The 19,663-nt window shown below is 46.5% G+C and overlaps 1 long non-coding RNA gene across 5 annotated transcripts in view; it reads right to left on the reverse strand.

Moving 5' to 3' along the window:
- Window positions 1-1,103: 1,103 nt before the first annotated feature.
- The window catches only part of LOC131411025 (uncharacterized), a 103,783-nt gene continuing 85,223 nt past the window's right edge, over window positions 1,104-19,663 (reverse strand). For 4 of the 5 annotated variants that reach the window (XR_009221459.1, XR_009221456.1, XR_009221455.1 and 1 more), the window contains 4 exons: window positions 13,383-13,520; window positions 8,070-8,428; window positions 6,188-6,347; window positions 1,104-5,447 (listed from right to left, as the gene is read on the reverse strand). This is a non-coding gene — a long non-coding RNA (uncharacterized LOC131411025). The remainder of the gene's footprint in view (window positions 5,448-6,187; window positions 6,348-8,069; window positions 8,429-13,382; window positions 13,521-19,663) is intronic. The other variant, XR_009221458.1, reaches the window with a different exon arrangement.

Below are 19,663 nucleotides of genomic sequence, written 5' to 3' on the forward strand. Positions count from 1 at the left end.
GAAACTCATCCCTGAAGAATAGGGAGCCCAAGATGACACGGGTTGCCAATGTTTGTGGAAACAGCATGACTTTTTGTCTTTTCAAGTAACTCTTTAATAACTAAACTTGTCCTCCAAATTCTGCAGCAAGAGCCCAATCGAGGTGCCCACAGAGGTGTGACTAGAGTCAGGAAATGACAGATAAATTCTGGGGAACGATAGGCAGTACTCATGGATTCATTCCACAGATGTTTATGGGCACGTACCCTGTGTCAGGCACTGGGAGAAAAGCAGAGAATTACACCTATGAGACATCTGACGTCTCCAAGACGAAGGTGCACCATCCCGACTTCAGAAAGAAGTCTGTATCACTGAACCTGCATGACCTCAGATGTTACGAAACTAGTAAATGAATCACTTAGGATGTTTTTGTGGTAAGTAATAGAAAACCCAATTCAAACTGGCACTAACAATAAAGTTAATTTATCGGCTTACATAACTGAAAAGTCCAGAGATTATGTAGACTTTGGGGATAGCTTGATTAGGCTCTGGCTCCAATCTGCTGTTCTCTTGGCTCTTCCTTCCTCAGTGTCAGCTTTATTTTCAAGCTAATTCCCCTCCTGTGACTGTGTTAGTTAATCCTATGTGTCAGTTTAACTGGCCATGGGGTGCCCAGATGAACATTATTCCTGGGTGTGTCTGTGAGGGTGTTTTTGGATGGAATTAGCATTTGAACGAGTGGACTCAGTGAAGGAGCTGGCCCTGCCCGGTGTGAGTGGGCTGCATTCAGTCTGTTGAGGGTCTGAATAGAACAAAAGGCGGAGGATGAAGGAATGTGTCTCTTTTTCCTACCTCAGTCCTGGAGCTGAGACATCTCATCTCGTCTTCTCCTGCCCTCAGACAGGGATTTACACCATCGGCTCCCGTGTTCTCAGGTCTTTGGGCTCAGACTGAACTACACCACCAGCTTTCCTGGGTCTCCAGCTTGTAGACTTGTGGGACTTCTCAGCCTCCAAAATCTCATGAGCCAATTCCTCCTCATAAGTATTTCTCTGTGTTGCTCTATAACTATATTATAGATATTTATAAAGAGATATACAAATATCTATAATATAGATGCCTATACATCTATGGAGAGATACACACATGTACATATGGATATATGTATCTCCTATTGGTTATGTTGCCCTAGAGAACTCTGACTGAAGACAGTGACAAACATGGAAGCTAGAGTTTAGGGTTCACATTCCCATACCAGGTCATCTGGAAAAAGAGAGAGAGCTTCCCGAGCAATGCCCTCAAGTCACAGGCCCTCCTCTGCATCAATCACAGTAGACAAGAGGCTAATTGATTTAGGCCAGTCAGGGTCCTTGCCTGACCCTGGTAATGGAGGTCACCCCAGCCATCCTTATAGCTGCTCTTCCAATGGTGGAATAAACGCTAAGAGCAAACCTCTACAGTGAACCTGAGCATTCATCTCCAACACCCAGTATTAGGAACACAGGATTTACCAAACGCTTCCTCTCTAGGCAGAGAAGTGGTAAGTTGCAGAAAAAGGCATATACTCACCTTTGTTCACAAATAGCATATGCAGGAGAGTTGAGGTGAATTAACTATATCTCAACAACATTTCCCTGGACAGCCTATGAAAGGTGCAAGTTACAATGTCTGCTTCTGAGAACTTCAAACGGTTTGCCAAACTCATGGCCCCTCTTAATGAGTTCCTGGCCCTCATTCACAGGCCCGGAAATGTGAACAAAGTGACCTGGAAAAGTTGGCCACAGAGGGTGGGTCCAGGCAGGAGTACCTGATCCAGAGGCAGCCATCCATCAACTGGCCTACAAGGTGGTCCAGCATAGGAGCTCAACACTACAGGGGCCTCTATCCTGGATGGGGACTGACTCACCCCGTCAGATCCTCTCAGGGAGTTTGAATGTAGGACACACATGTGAAGAAGTATGAAGAAATCTCACCTTCCTTGCAAGCTAACAATCTAGCCTGCCACACTTTCACAGATGCTGGCAGAATATGCAGACAAGCGGGTCAGAGACAAAGGACTCATTACTCACAGCACAGCACGTAGCGTGGGCTTCATATTTGCCTTGGTTCCCCTTGTCCCTCACCCCTGTAGGTCCCAAAGGAGTGACACAGAGCAGCCATGTGATGCAGTGGGTTTGCATCACAGTTGAAGAATCTCAAACTTAGGAAACCCACATCTTTTATAATGGCTTGCTAGCAAACCTGCCCGACCTTTGCCCCTAAGAGAGACACTGTTATACTGAACAGCAAATAAAGCCTCCCTCTGTTCCAGAGGGAGACACTGTCACTGTCTCCCAAGTCTGCTCACTGTACAAACATCCATGGAAAGATGGTCCAAAACAAAGGCCGTCAATGCCTCTGCCTGCAAGATATGCAGAAATGCAAGAGACCCATGAAGAACTGTCACCAACAACAATATTAAATAGAAAGTTGTAGAAACCAAGAGATCCACAAAGCGTGGGCAGCAAGTACTAACATGATGCAGCAGAAGCCACAAGGTCGAGAGAAAGAAACTAGGAATGAAAACTATTTCATAGCAGCAGGAGCAATAGGTAAGAAAGGATACAGCATCTTCATGCCAGTGGAAGCCTGGCAGTCTTTACGAGCATGAACTGGAATCATATTCCCTCATCAAAACAGCATCACACAGTATTTGGAGAGAAGTTATCAGTGAATGTGGGCGACAACCAACATTGGGGATCATTTTGTTGGAGAGTAGAGATTTCCCACATTGCCCCCTAAGGTACCCCTCATCACAGTTAAGTCAGTCAAGCTAGAATCTCCGCTGGGTCAGGCTTCAGGGTTTTGTGGGAGACGGTGTCATGTAGATGTGAGCTAAATACCAGAGGTGATTCGCCTCAGAAAGCTGAGCACTGGGAAACCGTCGCACTGTTTTTAGCTTCCTGCATTTTATCTCCTACTTTGTGTCTTAATCCAACCTGCTTCTCTAGACAAGAGGTGTTTGTTGTTGTTTGTCAGTGGTAATAACACCAGATGATTCTAGATACATCCTTGTTAAAGTCAACCCAACAATTACCTCAAAGGGGAATAGGCATATTTACTTTAAACACTAACTTGGCCTCTGTTTGCCATTTGCCTAGTTTGGTTAGTTCATTGCATTTTATCTCCAAAACCACAAATATCTCAAATTTCTTGCATTAGGTGTACACTCAAAGCAGGCATCTTAAGTTGTTACTACCTCTTATTTGTATTGCATTAAGCATTTTATTCACTCCCACAATAACAACAATTAAAAAAAAAAAAACCTTCCTGTTCATTGATAATTCGATGTTTTGCTTCATTTGGATTTCCTCCAACAATCTTCTGTTCAGATTCAGCTCTTATAATTAATTCTCCTCTTGCTGAACAACTGAAAACTGAAGTCTGACCAAAGTACATCTCATCCCACACAGATGTCCTAGTTACTCCACAAAAGGTTAATTAATCATAAGAGGTGCTTTAGAGCAGGAGGCTCTGGAAGAAATTCAGACCTAGTTTCTGGCAACACAGAAAAACCATCATCATGCCCGTTGCCATTGAGCTCACACTGAGAGAATCATTTCAGTGGAACAAAAATTCACTGCACAGAGTAGCTGGTGGATATAATATCATGCCTCGACAATGGAGCACGCCACTTCCCAGTCACTGATGATTCGGAGCCACAGGCTGCCTGTGAGGGAGGTCAGCCCTGTGGACCCTCGTTTCACAGAGGGGCCCGAAGCTCCCAAGTCACAACAGTGGCAGAAGCAGGCTTCATTGTTCTCCTCGCTCTGGCTGGGCGCCATTTCATTACACGAACGAACCCTCCTCTGCAGCCAGAACAGTGTACACACCGTCTTCCCAACACACCGCCCACTCTCCCAACCTGTGGTTCCAAGATGCCAGTCCTCCCAGTCCAGGAATAGCCTTGCCTTCTTCCACTGTCTGGCCGAAGCCTATAATTCAGTCAAGAGCCAGTTCAAATAACTCTCCTCACAAAACTGCCCCCAGAACATTCCAACCCAGAGGAACTCCTTCCTCTTCTGGCCCAGGAGCAGCTGTGGTGCCGTAGAAGGGACAATGGCCCGGGCAACAGAAAATATGTGCCATACTGTCTCTATTTAATGCACAACTTGGAGCAAGTTGTTCAACTCCCGTGAGCCTCAGCTTTCTGTTCAATAAAACGGGAAGAACAACAACTACTCTGTGGCCTTTGCCATGGGAATCAAACAGAATAAGGTATATGGAAATGTTTGCCACTTTGTTGCTGCTCAGAACATATTTCTTCGCTTGCTTGATAGTGACCATTCTTGTGTTTTTGTTTTCTTTCTTTCTCTATTTTTCTTCCCTTTAAGAAAAGATGTGACAGGACATCCCCTTGTGGTCCTTCAGATAGTAATCATCATCAAGCAGCCACCCTTAGGAGAATAGGAAGATGGTTCCATGTTCCTGAGAACACAGATGTCATAATTGTGGGTTTTAAAGATCTGTGAGAGGACATTTCCAGACCCTGGGGAGGAAATTGCTGGGGGAGCAGAGACGGAAGAGCGGTCAGGACTCTGAGACCGAGAATCTGCACACAACGTGTCCAAGCGTGGGGCCCCATTTGTGGCACTGGAACTGGCTGTGAACTGAACAGGGAGAGAGTCCGCTGCCACAGGCCACGCTGCCTGAGGCAGCATCCGTAGATGGCCCTGACTCCCCTCACCCGGGCATGGTGGTCTTCTGCTCCCAGCATACTCTCTTGGGCAGGAAGAGAGACTGCATATGGATTTCCAGGTCCCATGGGAGTCAGGAAAGAGGGCTCTATACTATGGAGATGGAAGAGAAGTGATGTCCTGGTGACAGCCATAAACTGTCTCATCATGTCTCATAAACGATTACCATGCCTCTTCTCCCCAGCTAGACTCTACATTCCTGAAGGCAAAAAACTAGTTTTAAGTTTTGTATGTTTTCCTCAGGACCCAGCCCAGAGCTCAGTGTGCACTCGGTAGATTCTGGTTTGTCTCCACAGCCTCACGAGATGAGCCCCTTTTCTCTTTCCGTCAGTCTCTGCCCCTTGTTTATTGTTTAGCCATGATTTAAACCATGTTAAAGTGGGTTCCAAATCAATGTTGAGGATTCTAGATGGTTATTGTTTCCTCCTTGCTGAACAATGCGCTCCATTTCTCCTGGAAGCTGCCACTGAAACAGTCAATGAGCCTGAGGGAAGGAGAGTGAGAAAGGAGCAAGGAAGAGGGTAGGATACGTGGCTTTGTACTGGGAGCAAAAAGTGCAGTGAGAAAAAGATAGCAATTCTGGTTCATGGTGGCAGCAAGGGGGCAATGCTGCTCCAGAGAGAGGCAGATGGTCCCAGCCTCCTTGTCCACCATGTTTATTTAGCTCTCTTGCAGAAGTCAGTCTTGAGCTGACGGTACAGGGAAGGTTTCCTTCCTGCCCAAGATGTCAACCTGTAAAACATAGTGATTGAAATAAATAACAATTTGCATTCAAGTCACCTTTATTCAAGGGTTCAAATCTCTTTTCAAGCATGATCGTGCCCAGTCTTCAGAGATAACAGGGTACTAGTCAGTTGTCTTCATTTTGGAGATGCCAAAACTGAGTCAGTAAAGTCAAATATCGAGTTCAGCTGAATAGAATTGGAACCCAATTCCATCCTTTTCATATATATAATTATTATAATTATTATCATTCAACAGCATTTCTAATGCTAACACAGCCCACTGTGCAGAATTCCGCCAGCGCCTGAAATGCAGGCAGGGAGACAACGTTTAATAAAAAATAATTCCGAGACCACAGCACTCCCAGTTTTTGAAAACCTTAAAATAAATCTCAAATTTATTCATAATGGAAATAAATCACAGAATCCAAGGTACAAAATTATTTCCACAGCTGCTCCAATAAACATCAGGAAAGGCCTTGCCAACTCCTAACTATTTAGGCTACTGTTGTACAAAGGAGCAGTTTTTTTAAGGAATAACCCTTATCTGTCCTCCTGAAAGGCTCATAAGCAGGCATTATCAGGTTCTGGAAAGAACATGCTCAGTTTCAAGTTTTCTCAAAGCCTTCTGGTTATATTTACTCACTTGCTCAATTAGCAGGTGTTTGAAGCCCTGAAAAATGTTCTCACTGCTCTAATTTTATAGTCAATGACATAGATACAGATATAGATAGAGAGACAGATACATACCTTGTCTAGCTCCCTAACTGGATTGTTAAGCTTCTCGTGAATCCTCCCACAGCCAGAGTCTCCGGTGTCCCCCAGGTAGGTAACTGCTTCGGTTTGCATGTGGAGAGGCATTCATAAATGCATGTTGAGTGATGACTCAGTGTAAATATACAAGCTAATTCTGAATGGATGGAAAAGTAATGGTGAGCTCGAGAAATCAGCCCACATCCTTACCCCTCCAATTATAAAAAAAACAGTGCACTGGGGCCGGCCCGGTGGCGCAAGCGGTTAAGTGCGCGCGCTCCGCTGCGGCGGCCCGGGGTTCGCTGGTTCGGATCCCGGGCGCGCACCGACGCACTGCTTGGTAAGCCATGCTGTGGCGGCGTCCCATATAAAGTGGAGGAAGATGGGCACAGATGTTAGCCCAGGGCCGTCTTCCTCAGCAAAAAAAAAAAAAAAAAAAAAAAAAAAAGAGGAGGATTGGCGGATGTTAGCTCAGGGCTGATCTCCTCACAAAAAAAAAAAAAAAAAAAAAAAAAACAGTGCACCGAACTATAGAGACAGTAAAAAGATCATTGGTTTCCAGGGATTGGGGGGCAAGGAAGGAATTATGAATAGGTGGAGCAGAGGGGATTTTTAGGGCAGTGAAACTACTCTGTATGACACTACAAGGGTGGATACATGTCTTTATACATTTGTCCAAACCCACACAATGTACAACACCAAGAGTGAGCCCTCATGTAAACGCTGGACTTTGGGTGATGATGACGTGTCAGTGTAGGTTCATCAATGGTGAGAAATGTTCCACTCTGGTGGAGAGTGTTGGTAGTGGGTATGTGGGTGGGAGGGCAGGGTGTTTATGGGAAATCTCTGTACCTTCCTTTCAATTTTGCTATCAACCTAAAACTGCTCTAAAAAAATAGTCTTTTTAAAAAGAAAACAGTGGTCCTTCCTAATTCTGTGTGAAGGATGCCTGCTGGTGCACGCATCACTCCAAGGGAAGGAGCCACCTAGCAGTGGTGAGGCTTCCAGAAGAGGGGAGCCAGGTGGGCGAGGGGCAGGAGAAGACAGTGCTGTGATGGGGGCGGGGGGGAGGCCAGCGCCACGGTCCACACTTGTGCAGGCTGTGGGTTCCCCAGTGATGGAAAGTGATGTGAGTGGAGCTGTGTTTGGCATTAGAGAAGTCTGGGTTCAAGTCCTAATTTTTGTCTCCTACCAGATGGGTGTCCTTGAGCAAGGTGCTAAATCTCTCGAATCCTCATCTTTCTCGTCCATAAAACAGGTAGAATAGCCCCTTGGTGTGAGGATTAAATATGCTGATTAACTCGAAGTGCGATGACATGAACGGAACACTCAATTAAGGCTAGTTTCTTCACCTTTCTGACTTCCTTGTCTACCAAGGCATAGTTTTTCCATAAAAGCACATGCTGGATAGATCCCTAAATGCCCCCACTTCTCTCTGTCACAGTATTTCTCAAGCTTTTAAAAGTCCTCATGTCCCTCGATCACACAGAGGCTCACTTTCCAACACCCCCTGTTGAGATTTATGGCTTTGACCCCTAAGATGGGTTGGAAAATTAAAAAGGCCAATAATACATGAACATTCCCTAAGCCTTGTCTCCAAACCACAAAGAGCACTGCAGCGCGGGTGGGTGTGTGCAGAGGGAAATGCTCTCAGGTTACTCAGCCCCCTCCACGAGAATTCAGGGATTCCCAGAAGTCAGGGGCAAGTTGAGTCAGCTGTTTTGCTTAAAGGAACAAGATACAACTTAAAGCCCCAAACAGAAAACAGGGGAACAAGAAGTGGTTTGGGAAACTAAGTGATCACTGAGGCTCTTGCCAGTGACCCAAGGCAGGCTCTCACCAACTGATTGTTTTTCAAGAAAAAATGCAAATGACACACCTATTTGCTTTGTGATTTCTCGGGAAGCCAACTGGCTTGGACTGTGCGAAGCCTCCAAGCTGGACTATGACCCAGCGTCGGGAGGGGCAGGGAGGAAGTGAAACACGCATCCTTGAGACTTCACTTCTTACTCTGTCTGCATCCTGGGAGGAACCCGCCAGACTTGTTCCAACACGTTACCCACTTTGTAGCAGTTGTTGGACAAAGGGGCCAGGCAGCTTGGACCACGTGTGGCATCGCACAGGGCTGGGCAGTGTGGGGACATTTCCACAGTTCTCTGTTAGCCTGGGACAGGGAGGGAGCCAGCGAAGTTTGTGTGGCATGCCTCCAGAGAAGTCTCCGTGGGAGCTGTGCAGAGACTTTGGGGAAAAAGGGTTGAAAATAAAGAAGTAATATGCCAAATAATTTCAATACATGCAAAAAAAATCAAATCAAGATCTCTATAACCTACCTGTAACTGAACATCCTGGGCTACCTTTTTCATATTCTGCAGTTTTATTTTCTTGCTGTAAACCGCACTCTTCTAAATTGGTTTGGTCCAATGCCAATCACATCTACACACATACGCAGCCACATTTAAAGAGGCTAAAAAATCTTTTCTAGTCATAAAATCTGGGCTACGGTAGTGATTTGACATCTCAGGGTAACCTAGGATTGGCAACTTTTCTCCTGAAACAACGGTTTTGACACACATAGGTCATTCTCTGGCAAAAAAACACAGAGGTCAGCAACCGCTTTATCCAAAGAATTCACAGGCATTAATTTCTAACACAGCTAACCCACCCTCATGCTCGGCAGCACTATACACCCAAACACCCACACAGGCGCGCGCGCACACACACACACACACCCGGCAATTCTATCAGCCTCTAGTCCTTCCTGCCGAGTCTGGGAGAAACAGACTAAACATGTTTACATTTTCTGAACTCAGAACAACCTGATTAGAACCGCAGTCTCACTTTTCATTCTATTCTTTGAACCATCTTCCAGAAGGAAGATCCACTTGTACAGGGGTGTGTGGAGCAATGCCTAGAAATAGGCACTGAGGCTCAGTGAACACTTTGCCGTTGACCTGAGTTGAAGGCAGCAGCAAGTAAAACTGGGAAACAGAACGGCCCTTCTCTTAGCCATGTCTGGCTGTCATCTCTCCATGTTTAGTGCTCAGGAAACGGGACGAACCAGACAAACCCAATCTCTGCACTCGTGGAATTTACAGAACAGTGGCAGAAACAACAAGTGAAGAGACAATTTCAGGCCCGTGTGATAGGTGCTGAAGGAGGAGTGAGAGGAGGACGCCCTTGGAGTGCAGAGAGGAACGTCACCCTGGAAGATGACCAGGAGTTAGCTGAGGAGGGGCAGGAGAGTGGAGGCATGGTCAGGAGTCCCTGGTGGTTCCCGGTGGCTGGAGGGCATGAAGGATTCTGCAGAGATGTGGTGAGGAGTATCCATCAGACAACAGAAGGCCTCACACGAGCCAGGATAAAGACCTGGGGAGTCAGAGAAGTACCGTGAGCAGGGTGGCGACATGGTCAGATGAGCTGTTGAGAAACAGCACCATGGCTGCAGGACAGACAAGGGCAGCAAGGAGCGGGGAGAGCAGTGAGAAGGCGGTCAAGTGGTCCAGAGCGAGCTGATAGTGGCCTGGACTGCAGACTGGACAGTGAAGATGGAGAGAATGGACAGAGTCAAGAGGCTGAATCCCTAACTTTCTTCAAACAGGTGCACTGGAATGATGCACCCCAGGGGGAGGGGGACGCGACATTTTGCCTAATATTCTTCAAATACCAATTATCACTTCATATTCTCTCTTAGAAAATCACCATCTCTCGTTCATCTTCTCCAGTGACATTCTTGGTAACTGAGGAAAGTATGAAATCTATCAGTTACCTGTATTTTGAACCAGAAAGGTCACGCAGTTCTCCTGGCCAAAACAGAGGGCTCACTTTGTAACCTTCCAGCGTGTGTTTCTACAGGACCCGCACGGCCACTCCTTCACCCTGGCACCTGCTCCTCATTCCACTTTCCCACCACGAAGGAGTGGCCGATGGCAATGGCTGCTCCCAAGCAGAGTGTCAGGGGGTAGTCGCCTGGCGGGTAGAGCAGTCATCACGGTAGCCGTGCTGGCGTGTGGGTGCTGCCGATCACACCACGCTTCCTGATTCCTTGTAAATTGCAGGAACCTTCACTCCCGTGGGAATCACTATTAATGGGTAATATCATTATGCTAATAGCTGCTTAAAGTACAATTTAAGAATTTCAAGTGATCTAAGCCAGATATTAAAAACACTACAATAACCTAACAGAAATGAGCCAAAAAATAAATGTTATCACATTTAAGGAAATTATTTTTAAAGCGAGACACCTGCAATTTATCCATAAAAAAACAGACTTATACTGCTTGGCCTGAGTGATTAAATGTATGCACATTTTTTCAATTACTCAACAAAACAGAAAGTTCAAAATGGTCCACTATCTGAGCTCCTGTTCATGGCTAATCCATGAGCGTTTATACATACACACTCCCATTATGGAATATGCAGAGGCATGCCACCATTTATTCATTCATTCAGCAAACATTGACTAAGCACCTACCCTGTGCCCAACACTACGCTAAGCACTGACGACCCAAGAAAAGAACAGAACGTGCTGACGGCCAGAAGGGGCAATTTACATTCACATAAGTACAATATTGACATATGTGCCAAATAGAGGCAAGTGCAAGGCATGGTAATGCTATAGAGGAAGATGCCCTTAACTCGATCTTGGTGGGCTCCCTAGAGGAGGTGACTTTTAAGGCGGCTCTTAGCAGAAAAGTCAAGAGGTTGGCAGACCAATCCAAACAGTGGGGGGATAACCCAGGAACAGAAGAAAAGACTGTTCAAGGGTACAGAGGTCCAAAAGAAAACGGTGTGACAGGGGAGCTGCAGGCCTAGGGCACAAGGCCCATAAAAGAAGAGTTGAGAGAAGACTGCCGAGGGCTGGAAGGCCAGAGTGGGCCCCTGGAGCAGGAAGAAGCACTGGTGGATTATCCTTGACTTGCTCTTTAGAACAAGAGACTCTATGCGGCTAGGAGACCACCTTTGTATTTAGCCTACAACAGTTAATGGTCTAGTGACCATGGTGACAAACCACGACACAGGGTAGACTACTGGCAACAAGACTCTCCTCAGAATTCAGGAAATATCCCCGTCCCCTCCCCCTGCTACCTTGCTGACTCAGACTCACCCACCAGTCTGGCTTCAGCGTCACTTCCTCAAGAAGTCCTCCTTGGCTGCTCCACTTAGCAACCACCGCACATCTGCACTGAGCCATACTGGGAGCAGGCTGTGGGCTGCCCAGGACCCTGTGCAGGCTGCCGAAAAGCACCCTCGCCTTCCCTCCACTCTGTACAGTCAAACACACACAGCACACACACAGACACACAACATACACACAACACACACATACACCCCCAACACATACACACACACCACACACACACACCACACACACCCAACACATACACACACACCGCACACACACACATTACATACACATTCACACACATACACATACACAACACACACTACGTACACATGCACACACATACAATGCACATACAACACACAACACACCATGCACACACCGAGTGTTGAAAGTCTCGACACTTGCTCAGGGCTTGGTCAGTGTCATCTGGGAGATTCTGTTAATTATCTGGCTTATAGTTCAACAGGAAATAGTTGATCCCATTAACTAGCTTCACAGTCCTAACTTAAAGTCAGGGCACCCTGAGGAGGTGGGAGCAGCAGGGTAGCCAGCGAGAAACTAGGGGGCTTTAGTGGAGGGACAGTGGGAGGAAGTAAAGGGCCCCCTAGAATAGAGACACTGCAGAGGAAGGAGGCAACAGCCACTGAGAACTGATGGCACAGAGCTTCAAGTTCTACATGTAGAAAATTCCAGAGACAGCCAGTGGCCTGACAAAATTAAAGCCACAAGAGGGTTTCCTGCCAGAGTCTGGGCTCTTCGGCTTCATCGGGAAGCAGTGCGCCGCTTGAACATCATCTCGCGTCTGCGCCCCATCGCCCTTCATCCTTAAGGCGGTCCTCCCGCCCAGACTCTGCAGCCTTCCAGGCCGCCTGCGGTACCTGAAGCCCCACTCAGTCAGGGCAGTGCTGGCCGCCTGCACTCAGGGATTTTAATCTTTCCTCATACATCTCTCCCTCCGGCTCCTTAATCACGTGTGACAACTTGCAGTGACTGCAGCTCTGCTCTGATTTCCCTGAAAGGTCTTGCGAGCTAAGCAGGGTTAAGCTGAGTCAGTAACTTAGATGGAGGACGCGAAACCACACAGGAAATGCACAAGATGAGTCAACAGACAACACATGGCTCTCCAAACGCCGGCTCCTCTCCGTCTGCAAGGGGAGCTCCCGGGGCCTGGAGCCCCCCTGTTCTTTGAACAAGGAGGCCACGAGCATCAAGGCTGCTCCTGCCTGTGGAAGCCGGAGGTTAGACCAGGGATCCTCAAGGGCCCTTCAGCTTTAGCACACTCCGCGTTGTGCCCCCACTTCCTGTGAGAGGCAGACCGCCCTGAGCAGGGTTATGTCAGAACCAATCGAGCCCGTATGGCAGGAGGATTTTGACCCAAACTGGAAGAATTCTGGACTTGATCAAGACCCCAGGCCATCGCTGCTGGGAGTGAGGCTCGGTTCCAGCCCTTATTATTCTGAACTCAGCACTATTACAGCCCTGTACTGCCTCATCCAACAAACACAGCCTCCCGGTGATGGCCTCTGCTTCCTTGGCCTCTGAATGTCATGTTACGATCCCGTGATTCTGTGTGCTTGCTTGATCTACCGACACAGGGCAAGACAGAGGTCTCCCAGTGCCGATTCTTATCATAACAAGTAACGTTTACCTGGGGGCTTAATCATAACAGCCACCCTCCTAAGCACTTTCCTCATAACAACTTGTTTTAAACTTCTTGACAACCCTACAGGTAGAGGAGACATTGAGATACAGAGAGGTTAAGGACATGCCCAAGGTCACACAGAGAACAAGAGATAACCCTAGGATTTGAACCCAGGTAGTCTGATCCAGAGCCCGTGGTCACCACACTGCCACTCTACCTAGACCCTTTGGCATTATGGAGGTTTCTGCCTCTTACAGAAAATTGGGAGCATAACAAGAACTTACAAGGAAATGATAAAAAATATATAAACAATAAGGGCCGTGGAAGACGATAACCTCTAAAGTAGGAGCAAAAGCTTTTCTGAAAACATGGGAAGGAACGAGGGCAGCGAGACTATTCAGTGGGAGGTGGAGACGAGTACTTACTAGTGGATCTAGCAGCCCACTTCGAGGTGTGGGAAAGACAGTAGTTCAAACCAAAGAACACTGGGCAGGACTTGAGAGCAGGTGAAGTGATGATCTTGAGTGCACGCTGGTTGAGGGAGGGAGTGAAGAAAGCCGGCACTGAAAGAAGGTAGAGAGATCAAGGTCATGGGTGTCCCTCAACACAAATTATGTCACTGAATCCTCACAGCCATCCTGGGCTTCATGATCATCTCCATTTGAAAGATGAAGAAGTTTAGTCTTAGGGAAATTAGGTGAATTGCCCAAGGTCACGCAGCAGGTAAGTGGCAGTGTCTAGTAAACGGGTGCGAGGTCAGGCAGCCTGATCCAGAGGCCGAGCTCCTGGTCACCAGGCCACGGCCTGCATGCCTCCCTGGAAGGATCAGCGGAGGAAAGAGACTCCAGAGGCAAGAAGCACCGGAAGCGTCTGGGAAGCAGGGCTGGGAAGCAGCGTGGGGGGGTGCCGGGAGGCATGCGAGTAGGGTTATACTTACACAGAAGGTCAGAGTTTTCCTTCCCCTGAGATTAGAGGGAAAGACTGAAGGTGGAGTGAGCAGCTGGCCATTCTTGCGAAGAAGGAGAGGTTAGCTCACGTCACACGGGTCTCCTTTTCTCAGCCAGGTAGAGCAGAGCTCATCTGCCAAGGTCTCTAACCCTAGCCGGGTCGGGTCGGAGCTACAGCTGGAGACCTGGCGACTCTGGGGCGGCTGTTTGCGGTGCTAGCCTCCTCTGCAAGCACAGGGCAGCAGTGCTCAGCGGCTTGGGGCCCTTCTGAGCCTGTGTCGTCTTCACAATGAAACCAGTTGCCCTGATTGTGTGATTTTCTCCAGCAATGGCTGCAAGTACAGGAGTAGAATTAAAGAAAATGACTGAGGTCCTTTCCTCAGTGTTGGGACTGCTTGCAAACACATGAATGCCCCAAAGTGTTACAATTATCCACTTTCTTTTAAAAAAGAAAAGTTCAAGGGGTGATAATCCATACAGTGGAAGACCAAGGCACAATGAACCCAAAGTGTAGACACTGGCATCAAGTTTGGGTTCAGTTCCCAGTGGTGCCTCTTGCTACCTGGTGACCTTGGAAAAGTGACTTAACTTCTCTATGCCTCTATTTCTTATCTGTAAAAGGGAGTACGATTTGAGTCACTTCATAAGGTCATTGTGAGAATTAAATAAAACATATAACAGACACTTAGAACAGTGTCTAAGACGTAGTAAGTGGTCCATAACGTTAACTTTATCAAGGCTCACACAAGGACTTCCCTGGTACTCTACTGGTCAGCAGTCACTACCAGAAGCACGACATCTCATGCACACACATCAATGCACTAAACCATGGGAGAGACAAGAATCTCTCAGCCATCTGCAGTTGCTTTAAATTTTCCAGCTGTCCTGACTAGCTCTTGTTTTCAGAAGAAAGAAAAGTGGTGGTGTAATGGACTATGAGTTTGCTCCTAGGGAAAGTGGCCAACTGTTCCCTATTTAATGCCAACAAGAACTTGACCTTCCCTGCTTTCTATGTCAGCCTTGCTCTCATAAAGCAAACCCAGACCACGAGTCTGGCCAAAGAGTCGATATTAAATTAAACCTAGAATTTTAAAACATTACCCAGGTCTTTGTCAACAATTACAACCCTTTGTAAGCATTAGGTTTTCTGTGTGGGCTCCCAGAGACTTGCAGGACAGAGCTGGTATTGTTAATCCTTCTTCCAAATCTCTATAGTCCATTCAGGGTCATTGCTTTTTATATTCTTTCATGTGCAAGTAATACAGGTTGCCCGGGATTGGATTCTTATTCTTCATAACAAAAAGACTTTCTTGAAAATGTGATAAGAATACAAATGCCTTATGCACTTAGATGTGTTAAGTAGCCATATTCCAAACTTCCTAAGAACTTTCTTCCTTTTGAGGAAAGAGAAATGTTTTTTCTCTTTTTCTGGAAAGTAGAAATAACAGAATACAGAAGCCTAATGACTAAGAATATCAATGACGTTCCTTTCTCTGAAGTCTTATGCTGACTGTGGTCTCTTCCAGGCCATGTCTCTAACTGTTGCACATGTTACTCTCTTCTGCCTCATTTGGGTGGGAGTATCATTTGCTTCTCTCACAGTACCTAACAAGTTCGTGAAAGTAGAGAAGTGACCCAATAAAAACTTTTTGATTGACTGAAAATGGTTTTTGCATAATTAATTCATGTAAATCAGGGGACCAGGCAGGCAACTAAATAATGAAGCAAGCTGGGTGTGAGACAATATGGAGTAGTGGGGACTGAGGTTATAGGAAAAATGCATGTTCCATCTAAAGGGGTAGCTGGAACTCAGCTCCAGCTCACTCTTGCCAGGTAGCAATGTAAGCTTTGTGTGGCTAGATGTTCCAATTTTTAGAGAGAAGATAGATTTTTCTTCTTTTTATTTAAAGCTTCTTTTTTTTTTTTGAGGAAGACTGGCCCTGAGCTAACATCTATTGCCAATCTTCCTCCTTTTGTCTCCCCAAAACCCCAGTAGATAGTTGTATGTCATAGTTGTACATCCTTCTAGTTGCTCTATGTGGGACGCCAACTCAGCATGGCTTGATGAGCAGTGCGTGGGTCCACACCCAGGATCTGAACCTGCAAACCCCGGGCCGCCAAAGCGGAACGTGCAAACTTAACTGCTACACCACCAGGCCAGCCGGCCCTGAGAAGATAGATTTTTAATGTGAAATCTCCCAGCTTTTACATGCTGGCAACCAATTAAATAAAAATTTTAATACAATGCAGGCCTAGTCTAACACATCTGTGGGCCAGGTTCTGCCCAGGACCAACAGTTTGCAATATCTTAGTTAAAGGAAATTGCTGAGTAATCACGATGAGAAATTCAGACTCTCCTTGTCTATCTTTTACACCAGACCCACCTTCAAGCAGCTTTGTGACCACGGCCTGCAGTCCCATCCTCTGTCTCTTCCTATTGCCAGTCACAGCTGGGCTGGCTCTCCTAGCAAGACTCATCTGGAGTCAGAACAGAATGACACACACCACGAATGCACACAGCCCGCTGAGCCCTTTGATGGTCTTGAACAAAGCTGAAATGATGGTCATTGGTAGAGAAGGTGTGCAGGTTAAACATTGTGACAAATCATTTTAAAGGCCTGAATGATTTCATGATTCTAACGTAGCCCCAGCAAAGCCACCTAAAGAATCAGCACGGATAATCAGGAGTCCTGTCTCAGACGTCAGCTGACTGTCTGCAGTGGGAAGCATGGGAAGGAATATTCCACTCCCCTCGTCCCCACCAGCTCCAAATTAGTCGGTACATGGCAACGATTCCTACTTGCCTATGAAACTCAAAAACATGTCCCTGCTAAAGGAACCATATTTAACCCAATAATAGGTTTGTATTCTTATCAGAATTTATAAATTTTCCTTTGGCATGAAACTCTGTCTTCATACACCCCTTGGAGCATAGGTAAGGCTCAGTACTTTTTCTAAAATGAAATACTACTGAAATTCCCTGAAAACGGATCCCGCATCACGTCATCCTTTCTATCCCCAGCACCTGCACAATACCAGTCACAGAACAGAGATTCGACAGACGTTTATTCAAATAATGAATTAATGATGGCAAGATTGAACTCAGTCCATGCCTCGAATGGCCTCACTTTAGAGTAATGCTGGGGGAGGGGATAGAAAGAAAGAGGAGAGACGGGGTCGGCCCAGTGGTGCAGTCGTTAGGTTCATGTGCTCCACTTCAGCAGCCCGGGGTTCACAGGTTTGGATCCTGGGCATGGACCTACACCATCAAGCCATGCTGTGGTGGCATCCCACATGCACACACACACAAAAAAAAATACAGGAAGACTGGCACAGATGTTAGCTCAGGGCCAATCTTCTTCAAGCAAAAAGAGGAAGACTGGCACAGATGTTAGCTCGGGGCCAATCTTCCTCACCAAAAAAAAAAAACAAAAAACAAAGCAAGAAAGAGGACAGAGATCAGCATCTTTAAGTGCAACGTGCAGCACTTTGTCTCTGAGTTTAAAATACGTTAGAGAATTATGAAGTAATTTATCTAATCCATCCTGTCAGGAAGAATCCGAAGATGCAGTCTCTGCCTCCCTGCTAAATCTTAGCTTGTACTGATTTGAGGTGGCTCCAGAAGTGAAGCTAAAACGATTAATTGCACTATTAAATAAACACTTTATGCTCCCTTGAAAACCTTTAACAAGAGCCTGAGTGTCAGAGGAAAAGATGCTGAGGCATCAGAACTGTGAAAAGGGACATGACATTTCTTTCTGCTGCAGCCCTGTGGATCCAGCGCCTGCTCTCCAGCCCCACCAAGTTCACAGTTCCTGAACACGACACAAGCTTGACGGGGAAATCGCAGGTACTTGAGTAGTATCAGCATCGCATCTAGGAGGAAACTGAATTACAGATGGAAGGAGCTTGGGAGTTGAGAGCATCTGTTAGAAGAATCTGGATTTGAGAGGATACATTTGAAAAATAAGTCTCCCCAACTTCCAAATGAACTAAAATTGTTCATGATTCTCATTGCCTTTCTCTCTCTCTCCTTCTCTCTCTGCCTTTTAGAAGGAGTGAGAGGAGACTGAAGTTTTTCCACACTGTCAAGGTGAAGAATATTATTAGAAAACATTTCAGAAAATAATGAGTGGTTTTTATCAGTAGTGGAATGCCGATTAGAAATGTTAGAATATTCTAAAGATTCTTTTCAAAAAATCCTGATATCCTTGTCCAAATAAAAAGCACCGTGTTGTCTGGGGGTCTTTAGAAGTGACCTATCATGCTTGGTCAGCACGAAACACCCAGGACCTGAATGTGACCTTTCTTGTTGCCATTGTGTATCTTGTTTTAGCTAATGTAAGAAGGGACTAGGTAGTTATTATTTCATTCAACACAGATGTTGCTCTTTGAGCAAAGAACTCTCAGAGGATAGTTTATGGTTCTAAGTAAAACTTCCTGATAAATATCACCCCTAAACTACATAAAGGATGCAGTTCACTCCTTCCCCATCACGTTCCGACAATGGCTCAAGTCACACCTGGCAGAACCCGTCCCAGGCATGTGGATTCCAGGCTGCAAAGGAAATGACTGGAAGCACACACTCATTTGTACCCAGGTCCACGAAGCAGCTTCCAGGATCTCACACCCTTCACTATCCCCGGTCTCCTCTCCAAATGTGAAAGATGGGTGCTTTGTAGACAGAGATCACCTGTGACCTCTTAGGATCACCCGAGACCAGCTCATGCCTGGACCAGATAACTGTGCCTCGTGCCCTTCAGCCTACAGTAGGACTTCAGTCCAGCCTGCCCAGCCCCTCCCCACCACCCACCATGAGTTCAGCTAACCCCTCAACCTCCTCTAAAAACTAGTTGAGATCCAAGGTCCTTCCATGTTGCCCTTGGCCTAATTCCCACACCATTCGATGCTGATTCCAGCTTTCCACCAATCAAAAGTGGGCGAAGGGAGATTAGAGGGAGGTGGAAGGCTTTACCCCCAAACAGAAAGCAATTAAGCAAGAGTAGATTCTGCACCAAGGAGGCAGGGTAGCTGCAGGACCAGGGGTGGCTGCTTAAATATGGCTGTGCAAAGAGCTTTTTAAATGACCTAATAGAGACCATTGGAACATAGAGCCGGGATCAAATATCCATAAAAATAAAATTCATACTTCCTTGTACAGGACTTTTGAAGAGCCCTCACCATTCCTCCCTGACCCTGGAGCAGTGGCTCTCCCTGTGTCCCTCAGCGGGGACTCAGGATTCCTGTGGGTGTGCTGTGTGCACTGTCCCACCACCTTCTCTCGCATCATGATGAATACAACGGTTTGGGCACATCTGGCTAAAGTCAGGAGCGTGAGGCAGCCACATCTGGAGTCTGGCTTTATTTCATCTCTAATTTAATAGCTGACTTCCTAGTTCTGAAGCTGACAAAGGACTCGAGCGCAGAAGAATGAAAGGTGATCACTAAGCTTTGTTGGCTTCCATGTACTCGCTCTCGCCTTGGGGAAATGGGTGTCCTAGTCGACTGAAGACACTGCTCAAGCGACAGTCATAACCTGACAATAGTGCTCACAAAATTTTCTAAAGATTGACTTTCTTACTGATAGTCCTTTAACCTATGGTTGAGGTCAGACCTACACTGCGGAAATTTCCCCTTTATGTCACGGGCTCAAGGTCATCGCTCACCAAGGGTAAAAATACCCATTCCCACTTTCAAACTTCGCAATTCATTTTTTATTTTCTTTGTCTCATTAACCTTTTTGATCCTCTCACTTCCTT

The sequence above is a fragment of the Diceros bicornis genome, chromosome 10 (genome assembly GCF_020826845.1).
Source record: "Diceros bicornis minor isolate mBicDic1 chromosome 10, mDicBic1.mat.cur, whole genome shotgun sequence".
NCBI lineage: Eukaryota > Metazoa > Chordata > Mammalia > Perissodactyla > Rhinocerotidae > Diceros > Diceros bicornis.